Raw genomic sequence first — 14,248 nt, 5'->3', positions numbered from 1 at the left:
GAAAAAGGAGAAGACATAATCTTCCTGTAAATATGGGAAAGCACATTAAAATACTGCTTGTGGGCCGGGTGCTGTGGCTCACACCTATAATCCCAGCATTTTCAAAGGCCAAGGCAGGTGGATCACCTGAAGTCAGGAGTTTAAGACCAGGCTGACCAATATGGTGAAACCCCATCTCTACTAAAAATACAAAAATTGGCCACAGATGGTGGCACATGCTATAGTCCCAGCTACTCGGGAGGCTGAGGCAGGAGAACTGCTGGAACCCAGGAGACAGAGGTTGCGGTGAGCCAAGGTTGTGCCACTGTACTCCAGCCTGGGCGACGGAGCAAGACTCCATCTCCAAAAAAATAAATAAAAAATAAAAAAAATAAAAAAATAAAAATACCGCTTATGGTTCTTGTGAGAATCACAAAGATTTCTTGACTTTCAGAAGTCACTGAATTTCATTTTGGCCACTGTTGCTTCAGTGATGCTGAGAAAGGGAAGCACCTGTGACTTCTTGTTCTTGCATTATTTCATGAATTTCTTCCTTTATCTCCTGAAGTATCATCATGCTTTACTTTAAAATCTTGGTCCATCTGCTTCAAGAGTGCCGCTTTGAATGGCGTATGTGGTTGATTTCTCTTTCTTTCGTAGTAGCTGCACTTCTCAAGTGTCTTATTGTTTGGGAGGTGAGTTCACAGTCCCCAGGGGATGCCAGCTCTCTGTCTGGTAATGTTCCCTGGAGAAAGGGCATAAGGAGAGGGAAGGGATGAGCCCCAGGGCAGGAAGCCATGCGAGCATCCTTGGCACTTCTGCCTGGCACTCTGCCAGCTTCATTTTTAAGTTAGTTCCCAGAGAGAAGCAGGCTCAGCAGGAGATAGATTCTGCTTGGGAGATTCCCTAGCTGAGGGTGGGGGTGGGACTGTAGGGGCATTAGTGGGAGAATCAATGCCTGATCCCTTGCCTACTTTTATAATTCCTCACTCCAGCAGGGCTTTGAGCTGTCCTAGCCCACCCAGGCTGTAGCTGCCAATATCTGCACTAAAGTGACAGGCAGTGGTTGTTTCAAGACAAAGAGCAGGGGACACAAAGTGGGCAAGTTTCCCTGAAGGGCAGGACAGTGGAATGGGTAAGAGTTCAGGCTCTGGGGTCTGTCCAACATTCATTCATTTCACATGGAGGGCTGGTATGTGGCAGGCATGTGTCGGGTGATAAGGAGATGGTGGGAGCAGGGCACAGTCCTCACCCTCAGGGAGGTTACACTCTGCAACAAACTAACAGACATGGGTCCATCTTGGCACTGCCAGCTGGGCAATTCACTTCATCTTTCCAAGCCTCAGTTTCTTCATCTGCAAGATGGAGATGATAATAGCACTCATTTATAGAGTTCCTGGGGCTTTCAGAAGACAAGGCTGGGAAGTGATTCGTAGAAAGCCTGGCATGCTGAAAGCTCTCAAAAATGTTACTTATTGTTATTATCGTGGCTAATGATGCTGTTACTGGGGATTAGGTAGGAACTTGGAGCTGCTTAGAAAAAAGATAAATGGGGCTGTATGCAGTGGCTCACGCCTGTAATCCCAGCACTTTGGGAGGCCAAGGCGGGCAGATCATGAGGTCAGGAGTTCGAGACCAGCCTGATCAATATAGTAAAACCCTGTCTCTACTAAAAATACAAAAATTAGCCACGTGCTGGCACACACCTGTAATCTCAGCTACTCAGGAGGCTGACACAGGAGAATCGCTTGAACCTGGGAAGCAGATGTTGCAGTGAGCTGAGACAGTGACACGGCACTCCAGCTTGGGTGACAGAGCAAGACTCTGTCTCAAAGAAAAAAAAAGATAAATGAATTGGCTTTTCATCCTCTGGGCAAATCATCTACCCTTAGGAGATAGAACATTCAAAGAAAGGGGATTGAGTAGGTGTGGCTCTTAAAAAGTTTAAGTAAAAAGCAGCAAGGCAAAGAAACAAACTAACCAACAAACTAAGCTTCACTTTCCAGGAAGGACTATTAATATCATTAAAAGTGTTAAGATTTTAGATAACTGGTCCCCTTCTCCAGTTCTTCATCCCTCCCTTCCTTCTTTCTTGCTCAAGTCAGTACCGTGAGGTTAGAGCTTCCTCAGCGATGGGCCTGGCGGGAGTTTTGTCCCTTTGCTTGTTGGCTGGAGGCCCCATATCTCCATTAGGTGCAGGTGGCATGATGCCCAGAGTACTTTTAGGGTCCCACAAAAAATGTTTTCATTTCTTTTAAAATCCAGAGGAAAAAGTGACTTTCAGGTTGAAGAAGATGTTTTGATATACCCATGCAGTCATAAATATAATTGTAAATATTTCTTTTTCTTTTTTTTGAAAGTTTCACTCTTGTCACCCAGGCTGGAGTACAATGGCGGGATCTTAGCTCCCTGCAACCTCTGCCTTCCCCATTCAAGCAATTCTCCCGCCTCAGCCTCCTGAGTAACTGGGATTACAGGTGCCCACCACCATGCCCGGCTAATTTTTGTATTTTTAGTAGAGATGAGGTTTCACCATGTTGGCCAGGCTGGTCTCGAACTCCTGACCTCAGGAGATCTTCCCACCTTGGCCTCCCAAAATGCTGGGATTACAGGCATGAGCCACTGTGCCCAGACAATTTTAAATATTCCATATGGAGCATGTGGCCCATAAAGGCAAAATTGCCCCAGGCTCAGGGAAGTGAGAAGGCATCCCAAGGGCACCATGGAACAATAATACTCATCTCTGGGGATGTTAAAGGGCCAGGGCTCCATTGCATTCAGCACTATGTGGGTACCTAAGAAGCTCTCAACGAGCAAGTTAACCATTTATCTTCCTCTACCAACTGCAAGTTGAAACCTTAGGAAACCACCAGGAGGGTCATGGGGTTGGGCGCAGCAGTGATGGGAAAAGTCACACAATTGCTGTTTTTTTTCTACGAGGTAGGGTCTTGCTCTGTCACCCAGGATGGAGTGCAGTGGTGCCATCACGGCTCATAACAGCCTCAACCTCCTGGGCTCATGTGATCCTCTCACCTCAGCTTCCCCAGTAGCTGGGACTACAGGTGCACACCGCCACGCCTGCTAAAGATTTTGTTAATCGTAGAGACAGAGTCTCCCTATATTGCCCAGACTGGTCTCAAACTCTTGGGCTCAAGTAATCCTCCTGCTTTGGCCTGCTGAAGTGCTGGGATTATAGGTGTGAGGCACACTCCAGGCCCACATTTGTTTTTTTATTGCACGACAGACTGAGGAAATACGCCCCGTGGAGGAACAGATCAAAACTTCAAAGCGAGGCTACTGTGCTCCGGTCTGCAAGAAACCAGACAGGCAGCAAAAAGAGCTCTTTCTGGATTCCCAGTGCAGGTGTTAGCAAGCACCGAAGAGGTGCGCTGAATGTACGAACGAGTGTATGAACCAACGATGACAGAACCGTGGGAGGAACTTTTAAATCCTGAGTTGTTTACCCCAAAAGTTAGCTTCCCAGACACAAGTTTCTTCAGAGGCAAAGGGAAACAAATTCTTGTGGTTTTTTTGTTTTGTTTTTTTCTTTCTTTTCTTTTCTTTTTTTTGAGACGAAATTTTGCTCTTGTTGCCCAGGCTGAAGTGCAGTGGCGTGATCTTGGCTTACTGCAACCTCCACCTCCCAAGTTCAATCGATTCTCCTGCCTCAGCCTCCTGAGTAAGTAACTGGGATTACAGGCATTCACCACCACACCCAGGTAATTTTTGTATTTTTAGTAGAGATGGGGTTTTGCCATTTTGGTCAGGATGGTCTCGATCTCCTGACCTTAGGTGGTCCACCTGCCTCGGCCTCCCAAAGTGCTGGGATTACAGGTGTCAGCCACCGTGCCCAGTCACAAATTCTTTTAAAATTTTCTTATAGAGATGGGATCTCACTATGTTTCCTAGGCTGGGCTCAAACTCCTGGGCTCAAGCAATTCTCCTGCCTCAGTCTCCCAAAGTGCTGGGATTACAGGCATGAGCCACTACACTTGGCCGGGAAACAAATTCTTAATAAGTGATTGCAGAGGCTACTATCGTCTCTGGTTAAATTCAGAAACTGAGGTTCAGGGAGGTGATGTGGCTTGAGGCAGAGCAGAGGGGTTAATGCCCTGCTCTTCTCCGCTTCCTCAGGGCTGTTACTTGGAACTAAGCCTTCCAAGCCTAGAGGCCCCAAGCAGGTACCAGCGCCATGAGGGCCCCCACAGTTCAGGTGTGTCCAGCCCAGGCAGGAGGCCCCTCAGGACAGGCCTGAATCCAGCTGGAGAACGGGCTCTCTGTCTCAGAGTTTGGCACGCCCTCTGTTCCTTCCTTAGGCTAAACTGCAGCCACTATCCTGGGGAATTTCAAACCACATGAGAAGGTCCAGCCCCACCGTCCAGCTCAGGCTCTGGCTCCACCCCCTCAGCTTCACCTACACCCCTGCCCTGCTCAGGAATCCACAGAGACTCACTGCTGGCTCTTTTTTGGGGGGCGCATTCCCCTTCCTTCTTCCTGCCTCCTCTTGCCCACCTAGCATCTATACTTCTGATTATGAATTCATTTCAGTGTAACCAGCAAGAAATCCATCCTGCTAGGTCCCAAAGCAAAGAGTGGGACTCCAGGGGCCAAGATGCCAACGACTGCCTCAGGAGGCTGGCTGGATGGAGATGGGAAAACCGATAAGGGAAATAGTACAGAGCTTGGAAGTTATCCAAGAGAAACAAACTGGCCGCTGCTTCTGGGCTGACTTCAGAGGCCCCTGGACAGCAGCATGCCAAGTGGACATCTCAACACAGGCACTTCTGGCCAGCAACAGGTTTAGCCCAAGTTACAGAAGTTCTGTTTTGGACATTTCTCTTCAATATCAAATATATACCTTTTCTCTTTTTTTTTTTTTTTTCTTTGGGACGGAGTTTCGCTCTTGTTACCCAGGCTGGAGTGCAATGGCATGATCTCGGCTCACCGCAACCTCCGCCTCCTGGGTTCAGGCAATTCTCCTGCCTCAGCCTCCTGAGTGGCTGGGATTACAGGCACGTGCCACCATGCCCAGCTAATTTTTTGTATTTTTAGTAGAGACGGGGTTTCACCGTGTTGACCAGGATGGTCTTGATCTCTTGACCACGTGATCCACCCGCCTCGGCCTCCCAAAGTGCTGGGATTATAGGCTTGAGCCACCGCGCCCGGCCCAAATATATACCTTTTTAAAAGTCAGGTGAATAGATGTAATTTTGGATTTTTCTTTTCATTATACATGTGGGTTTTTTTTTGTTTGTTTTTAAGAAATTAAAAGAGTTTATTGGGCAACTTAAAATCCTCTTTACCTTTCTTTTTCTTTTTAATCTTTCATCCCAATTTATTGGAGGACTGAAAAATAAAGGGAAGTGCTGCTGCATTCACAATTCCCAGGGAATTTCACCGCTTACTGGGTCTCGAAAGCACTTGGAATTAGGAGACGATGGTCTCCCCCAACTCTACGTGACCCTGAACGGTATGTCCAGACCCTGGTTTGCAAACCCTGAGAGTGAGGGTGCGTTCCACTACCTGTAGAGATTCTGTCACCTCTAACACACCATGACCCCGTGTCCCAGGAGCAGCAGGATGGGGGTCAGCTTGGATGTCACTTTCTGCACTGGGAGCCCCAGGGCAGTGACATAGTGTGAGTCCTCCCCCTCAGGTGTAAATGTCTAGCACTAGATCCTTCTCTGAGAAAAGGCATTGATGATGGTAGGAGAGAGGGTGGAGGTACCAAATGTGAGAGAGGGGATGGGGACGGGTGGGGACCGCACAATGAAACAAAAAGCTCATGGTCAGTTTCATCAGAATCTCCTCTCTCAAAGCCAAGAGCCCTGTCCTCAGCCTGGGCTGATGTATTCCACAAAAGATTCCTTGAGCCCCTCCTGTGAGCCAGATGCCATGCTAGGTGGGGACACAGTGAGAAGCAAGGCAGGCTTGCTCCCTGTGTTGCTAGAGCTTAGGGCAAAACCCAGATATTAACCAAGGGTTGCTGGCAACTATGGAAGGCGCTACAGGAGAAGCTTGAACTTGGCCTCTCAGGGGTCCCACGCCTGCCGGCTGTTGTACTCCTGCAGCCTCCACCTCCACTTTAGACCTTTGCTTCTCACCTATTCCTGGTCAACCCAGGGAGAGGGAAACCCAGTGCAGCTGCCTGCCAGGACGTCCCAAAACTAAAACTAGCTGTGCTTAGAGTGGCTCTACCTCAAGGACACAGCTCCTTCCTGGCTCGAGGCAGGAATGGCGACAGTTCACATGGTGATAAGGAGCCCAGGAACTGGCCCAGGGAATAAGTTGTTGATAGGAAACCCTTCCTCCCCTCTCCCTACTTAGAGGACATGAGAAAGGTATTGACATCCACTCCCACGGGCTACTGGGACTCAGGATTCCAGGGTGTCACATGCCTGGTGCTCCGGCTGTACCTGTCACTTTCTACTACCACCGCCAACACACACACAGGCACGCATGCACACACATGGGCACATGTGCACACACTCACACACGTGTGCACACGCACTCACACAAGCACACACACACATACACACATGCACCATAAGAGGGGGTGCCTATAATCTGTTGTTCTGGGCTTATGCTTATAACTGTTCCATCCACTTAGACCACTGCCTCCGGTATCCACACCCACCTCTTAGAACCAGTCATCTGTAAATTCACTACCTGTGCCAAGCATTGTACTTCATACTCATTCATTCATTCATTGGATAAATATGTATTGAGACCTACTGCATGCCGGCCACCATGCTGGTGCTGGGGACACAAGGGTGAACCAAATAGGCGTCATCCCTGCCCCCAAGGAGCTGCAGTCTCACAGACATTAATAGCTCATGTTTATTAAGTGCCTATTAGATATCCACCCTGTATTAAGCACTTTATGAATTATCTGATTTAATCTGTCAGAGAAATTGTTTCATTTAAGGAGCACGTCAAACTGAACCACAGAGAAAAATATGGACTTGTCTAAGACTGTTGGACAGCGTGGCTGAGAGAAGCAGGGACACCAAAGCACTGCTCTAACCACTAGGATATCCTTTCCCCGCCCCACTAAGATTCCACCTCCTCCAAGGAGCTTTCCGGAATCTTCCTCTCAGGCTCAAGGCCTTCCTTGGTCTCTCTAATCCAGCCTTCATATTTGACACAGCCATCTCCTCCTCCCACAAAGACACCCAGAGAACTGGAGGCGTGTCTGCATCCCCTCTGTATCCTTCCTCGGAAGCGCTGTTGGATGAGCGACCCTCGATCCCCTCCAAACGTGCAGCTGAATTTGCTGACCTGAACTAGTACCCCGGGTTTTCTCCGCCATGGGTTTTCAACTCACAGGATCTCAGATCTTCAGAAGGGGCCTCTGCATAGGGCCCACCCATCAAGGTGTCCATCTAACAGATGAGGCGGTCAAGGCTCCAAGTGAGTAAAAGCTCCCTTTACCTCCAACCTGGGTCAAGGTCGACTCCCCTTTCTTCCAGCGAGCCTCGGCCCCTCGCCAGAGGTTTGGGTAGGGAAGGGACAAGGAAACGACCTCGTCTCCAAAACGCACTGGAGATGATCGGCCTCCCCCCCACCACCCCGGACCAACGGCCTCCCGCGCAGACCTCAGGCACTTCCTCCAACAGAGGTGGGGCGAGACGGGGACCCCTGGTCCCCACCCCCGGGCTTTCCTTCGCCCAGCGCGGCCGGCAGGTGGACGGGAAGCCACCGCACCTGGGCCGGGCCGCTTCTCGCTCCCCGTAGCCCCGGGCGCCCCGGCGACCAGGCGCCTCCTACCTGCTCTGTCGAGCCCCGCTCGGCCTCCCGCCGGCCCCGCCGCGCTCCCTGCCTGGGTCCCCGCCGCCGCCGGGCGCTGCCAGCCTTCGGATCCCGCCCCCTCCCGGGGGTCCCGCCCCCAGCCCCGCCCCCAGCCCCGCCCCGCGCAGGTGATCCCGGGGAGCCCCGGGGCGGCGCCGGGGGCACCAGGGTCCCGCACACTGGAGTGGCGGCGCCTCCCCGTGGTGTCCCCGCGCCTGGGTCCTTTCTGGGACTGGCTCTGGCACTCCCGCGCACTCCGTCCAGTGGAGAAGTCCAGCAGGAGGCTTCCAGGAGAGAGGGAAGGGGCCTCGCAAACACGAGGGGAACTCCAGGCACTCTGAGTAGGGTCTTTTAAAGGAGCATGGCGCTAGTCTGATGGAAGGATTTGGGGGGTGCAGGTGGGAATTTAGACAAGCTCAGAACGTTAGACCCGGAGGAAACGGAGGCTTGGCAGCCTGCAAGTATCAAGAACTCGGCCCCTGTAGGATCAAAGGCTCCTTCCTACCCAGGCTGTCCGGCTTCCAGCCGTATCCCGGGAGCCCAGGGCAGTATCCCTAGCAGGCAGCAGGCAATCAATATTATGGAAAGCGAGAAGAGACATCGAGAGGGGATCTCTCCTTTCAGAAACAGGGAAGCTGGGGCCCAGGAAGTAAAGGTGAGCACGAAGTCTTACAGCAGGTTAGTGACAGAATCAGGAGTAAAAGGCAGGTTTCCCGGTTCTGTTTTCAAATGATTTCCAGAAAGTGATTGGATCTGGGTCGACTGCCTTGTGGCTTGGTTCCTGTGAGACGCTTTCAAACCCTCCCCAGCTGACTAAGAACTGAGATTTTTATAGGGAAAATAAAATGTATTTTTATAGGAAACTCCAACGTAGTAGTTATTTATTTATTTTTGAGACAGGGTCTCACTCTGTCACCCAGGCTGGAGTGCAGTGGTACAATCTCGGCTCACTACACCCTCCACCTCCCGGTTCAAGCGATTCTCCTGCCTTAGCCTCCCAAGTAGCTGGGATTACAGGCACATGCCACCAAACCTGGCTAATTTTTTTTTTTTTTGGTAGGAATGGGTTTCACCAGGCCAATCTTGAACTCTCGACCTCAAGTGATCTGCCAGCCTTGGCCTCCCAAAGTGCTGGGATCACAGGCAGGAGCCACCACTCCCAACCTACTTTATTTTCTGGAGACAGGGTCTTGCTCTCTTGCCCCAGCTGGAGTGCAGTGGCACAATCTCAGCTCACTGCAGCCTCTAACTCCTAGGGTCTAGTGATCCTCCCACCTCAGCCTCCCAAAGTACTGGAATTACAAGCATGAACCATCATGCCCAGCTGCAAGGTGGTATTTATTAACAAATATTGATTGAGAGTATAATTCTGTAATTCGACCTTCTCACCAAAGACTTGAGACACCTGAGTAGGGTCTTTAAGGAGCATGGCGCCAATCTGTGGCTTCAAGAGCTTCCCAGTAGAGGGGAGGCAGACCCGGCTACAGGGAGAGGCCACAATGCGGGCAGAGGAGCCCAGTGGGAGCCTGCTCTGGCCCTGAGGCCTGAGTGCCACAGTAAACCACACTGGAGGCCACTTCAGGATGCTTCTGGAAGCTCTTCCAGGTTTGTTTGTGGAGGCAAGAACCCCCAGTGCGTGGTCTGAGGTTCAAATCCTGGCTCCACTGCTTACTACTTGCAAGATGGGAGCGGTTTTTAAAACTCTCTGAGACTGTTTCTTTCTGTAAAATGAAAAGAATGCACTTCAGTATAGTTGTGGTAAGGATTAGAAATGAGATCACGCTCGTGAATTGCCAGGCGAGTGGGAGAATGATTATGCCAAGTGGCAGGAACTGGAAAGGGGGGGCCTTGGGGTCTCAGGTGGGTCCTTCTCTGTGGGGTTTGGTGATCTGTTACCTACGGCTCAAGCCCACCTTCTACTTTGTCCCTTAATCCAGGCTGGCTAAGCCACAGGACGCCTGCCATGTCAGAATGAGTTTGTGCACATCCAGTTAGGGGTTTGGGAAGGGAGCCCTTCCTTCACCAGCCCTCCCATAACCAGGGGCAGCCACACCAGCCAGGCCCAGGAGACAGAAGCATGAAAAGGCCCTTCACCGCTCAGTATTCACTCATTATGTGCTACGGAGTGTTCACTACAGGCCAGGCACTTTGCAAGGTGGGGCAGAGTCAGTGGTGTCCCCTCCCTGCCCTGTAGGCCTCACCTTTTAGTAGGGCTGGGGTTGGGGGGACAGATGACCCAAGCACAAAAGACAATAACAAGATAATAAGACCATCTGACAAGTTCTAACGGAAAGAATAATATGATGTCATTGATTATTATGGGTGGGAGGTCAGGGACTCCCTAAGAAACAGAGAAGAAGGTAAAACCCATCTGCCAGCGGAGGCCACGGGAGCTGAGACCCAAAGGACAAGCAGGCAGGGGAGGAGGGGCTGGAGCTGGGGCTAGGGAGCATTCTAGAAGAGGACAGGGTGGGACAGAGTAGGGGAAGCAGAAGGTTGGTTTGTGCAAAGATCCTAGGACCAGTATGGCCACCAACGCCAGGAATGGTTTCCAGGAGAGTGGACAGAATGAGGTCAGAGGCAGGCAGAGATCAGATGTGAGGTCTTAAGGTCAGAGTAAGGATTTTAGTCCAAGGACTGGGGAAGCCATGGAGGGTTCCCCCTTGCCACTAAGAAAAACAACAGGCTGGGGGCGGTGGCTCATGCCTGTAATTCCAGAACTTTGAGAGGCTGAGGCAGGAAGATTACTTGAATCCAGGAGTTCGAGATGAACCTGGGCAACATGGCAAGGTCCCATCGCTACAAAACAAATTTTAAAAATTAGCCGGCCATAGTGATGCCTGCCTGTAGTCCTAGCTACTTAAGAGGCTGAGGTAGGAGGGTCACTTGGGCCTGGGAGGTAGAGGATGCAGTGAGCTGAGATTGCACCACTGCACTCCAGCCTGGGGGACAGAGCCAGACCCTTTCTCCAAAAATAGAAAAAAAAAAACAAAAACAAAAGGAAAAAGGGAAAGAAAAAGGTTTTGAAATAAATTTAATGGAATGTAAAATAAATTTAATGGAAAATAAAATTTAATGGAATGTAAAAAAATGGAATGTGATTTTCCATTTTTAAAATCAGATGACGTATATATAAATCAGTTTTATAAGTCAATGAAAATTGCTTGTAAAATTACCCAACAGCCAGCACTTTGGGAGGCCGAGGCAGGAAGATCACCTGAGATCAGGAGTTTGAGACCAGTCTGGCCAACACAGCAAAACCCTGTCTCTACTAAAAATACAAAAAAAATTAGCTAGGTGTGGTGGCGTGCACCTGTGACCCCAACTACTCAGGAAGCTGAGGCGGGAGAATCACTTAAACCCAGGAGGTGGAGGTTGCAGTGAGCCAAAACTGAGCTACTGCACTCCAACCTGTGACAGAGTGAGACTCTGTCTGGAAAAAAAACAATTACCCAACAAACCACCCCTGTTTCAGATGGTACCATATGGAGTCTCAGGTGCTGGGGATTTTAAAATAACAAAAAACAGCTGCTTCCACATGGAAAATACTCAGATGCAACCAGTTATCCTTCCCTTTCTTATTAGCGGAAGATGTAACTACAAGCTAGCCTTTGAGCGGCTGTGTTTTCATCGCCCGGCCAGGGTTGTCCAGTCTTTCCTGTCTCCCCTCAAAGCCTTAGTCTGCTGTTTATGGCTTTTGAGATGGTTGCTGGGGAAACCAACCAAATATCACGTGGGATTAGAATACAATCTCAGGGGCGGAGACGAAGCGCAGAGAATCATGAGTCCAGAGAACCCCAAGTCCACATTGTTTAACCTAGTACAGACAGAAAGGTTGGGGGGGCGGCGAGCTCAAAGATACCTAGGCCAATTGATTTTGAAACAATTCCCTGTCTCTCAACTAAGGGGGTAGAGGGAGCAGCAAAGCCACAGCCACAGGCCAAGGTTCTGAATTACCTAGAGGGCACACAGTGCAGTGTGTCATGTGGCCGTTCCCCAGATGGACGTGCGCTGGGTGAACGTGAAGTCCAGAAGAGGGCCAGTGCCTCTTCCCATGCATCACTGTCCTGAATGTGGGCTGATTCCCATCTTACCTCTAGGAGCATTTGGCCATAGAGGATGAGGAGACAAAAGACTGACAAGGACTGATCTCGCTGCAAGCCACCTGATCTCCCTGGGCCTCTGTGTTCTCATCTGTGAAATGACCGGTTGGATGGCTTAGTCTCTGAGACCTCACCGAGTTCCATCGTAAGTCTGATAGTCCTGAGTGTACCTTAAACAGCTAGCCCACGTAATTACCTGACAGCTTCCTCATTTTTTATGCTACGCTTTTTTAAATGTGCGTTAGCACAAACCATTTGTTGGCAATTACAAGGGAAAAACTTCTATTCCCAGAATGAAAATAGGAAGCTGTAAATTAATTTAAGTCCTTCTGCCATCAGCAGAAGCCACTCCTCCTTGCCTTGACAAGGAACCTGTGCTCTCCTGGTGGCAGTCAGCCCATTCACAGTTCTCCCAGCTGCTGAGTCCTCAGCAGTGAAACCCCGTCTCTACTAAAAATCACAGCCCAGTCACTCTAGGAATCCCAGAGCAAGAGCAGAGAAAACACAGTGAGGAAAGATGCAATCCAATGGCTATGCCATTTACTTGTGCTGTGACTTCAGGCAGGTCTCTTAACCTCTCTGGGCATGAGTTCCTCTTCTATAATTCATTCATTCAGTGAATATTTACCGAGAACCTGCTATGTGCCAGTGATGAATAAAAGAGATGACAATCCCTGTGAAGCATGCATTCTGATGGGAGAAAAACAGCAAAAATGAAGAAGGCAGGCTGGGTGTGGTAGCTCATACCTGTAATCCCAGCACTCTGGGAGGCCAAGGAGGGTGGATCACTTGAGTCCAGGAGTTCAAGACCAGCCTGGGCAACATGGATAGACCTCACCTCTACAGAATATGCAAAAATTAGCCTGACGTAGTGACACATGCCTGTAGTCCCACTGCTCGTGAAGCTGAGGTGGAAGGATCACCTGAGCCTGGAGCCTGGGAGTTTAAGGCAACAGTGACCTGTGATTGTGCCACTGCTCTCCAGCCTGGGTGACAGAGTAAGACCCCGTCTCAAATAAATATATAAGCAAGCCAATGATATGGCATGTTGGAGAGTAGGAAGTGCTCTGGAGAAAAATAAAGGGAAGCTGGGATGGTGATATCCGCCTACTGCCCACCCTAAAAGGTGTGGAGTATGAATGAGTTTATAACCTCACTTTCAAAGAGTAGGCCAGGCATGATGGCTCACACTTGTAATCCCAGCACTTTGTGGGGCCAAGGCTGGAGGATCACTTGAGCCCAGGAGTTCAAGATCAGCCTAGGCAACATACTAAAACCCCGTCTCTACTAAAAATACAAAAATTAGCCAGGTGTGGTGGCGGGTGCCTACCATCCCAGCTACTCGGGAGGCTGAGGCAGGAGAATTGCTTGAACTTGAGAGGCGGAGGTTGTGGTGAGCAGGGATTGTGCCATTGCACTCCAGCCTGGGTAACAGAGCGAGACTGTCTCAAAAAGAACACCACCACCACACACACATGCACACACACAAAGAGTAATTACTCTTGATATTTGCATAAGAGTGTGTGCAAATATCAAGAGTAATTATAGTATTATAGATGGACATGTTGTTAAATGAAAACATTTATAGTCATTCTAAAGGCCCAGGAAATGTGGTGGTCTAGGGAGTGAGAAGCCAGCCTGGGTGAACTTGGACATCCCCCAGCCCTGGGTGTCTCAGTCCTGGTGTCCCTCAGAATCCCTTGGAGGCTTTGGAAAACTGCTGCTAAGGTTACACTTTACAGCCATAGAGCTGGAGGCTCTGCAGTGGGGCCAGACCAGTCATGGATTTTTATGAGGTACCCAGGGGATGCTAATGTGTGACCAGTGTTAGGAGCCACTAAGGAGCCCAAGATCAGAGAGGGGGAGTGACTTGCCCCAGGGTGGGCACCCAGGGCTTTTGGCAACTAGACCTGAAGTCTTTCCACTCCCAGCGGAATGTGTCACTGTGGTGTGCCACTCAGCACATTATTCCCCTCAGTGCTGGAAGCCCCTGCCAGGATGTCATGGCATTGTGCCCTCCCCCCACCTTCCTGTGGGCTCAAGCCAAGGAGGGAGGTCCTCAGAAGAAACCAACCTTGCCAGCACTTTGATCTCAGACTTTCAGCCTCCAGAACTTGTGAGGAAATAGACTGCTGTCATTGAAGCCAGCCAGTCTATGGCATTTTGTGATGGCAGCCTTAGCAAAGCAATATAGCCCTGTAATTGGTCACTTCACAGGGCTTCTGGTCTCCTAAAGCCATCTGGATTTGATTCCCCTTGTAGCCTGTAAACTTAATGCAACCTTCAAGGTTCATGAGTGTCCTGGTCCTTTTTGTGTTGCTGTTATAGAATACCACAGATCAAGTAATTTATAAAGACAAGACATTTATTTATTT

General features: G+C 49.9%; 1 protein-coding gene across 2 annotated transcripts in view; it reads right to left on the bottom strand.

The window, feature by feature from the left end:
- The window catches only part of NCMAP (non-compact myelin associated protein), a 52,575-nt gene extending 44,763 nt beyond the window's left edge, over positions 1-7,812 (bottom strand). The window contains exon 1 of one of the 2 annotated variants that reach the window (XM_032300832.1): positions 7,750-7,812. The gene's annotated coding sequence lies outside the window, so the exon portion shown is untranslated. The remainder of the gene's footprint in view (positions 1-7,749) is intronic. The other variant, XM_032300834.1, reaches the window with a different exon arrangement.
- Between the last annotated feature and the right edge of the window lie 6,436 nt (positions 7,813-14,248).

Source organism: Sapajus apella, unplaced genomic scaffold (assembly GCF_009761245.1).
Source record: "Sapajus apella isolate SASKATOON/1434 unplaced genomic scaffold, GSC_monkey_1.0 scaffold43, whole genome shotgun sequence".
NCBI classification, from domain to species: domain Eukaryota; kingdom Metazoa; phylum Chordata; class Mammalia; order Primates; family Cebidae; genus Sapajus; species Sapajus apella.
This window is presented reverse-complemented; position numbering and strand designations above follow the sequence as displayed.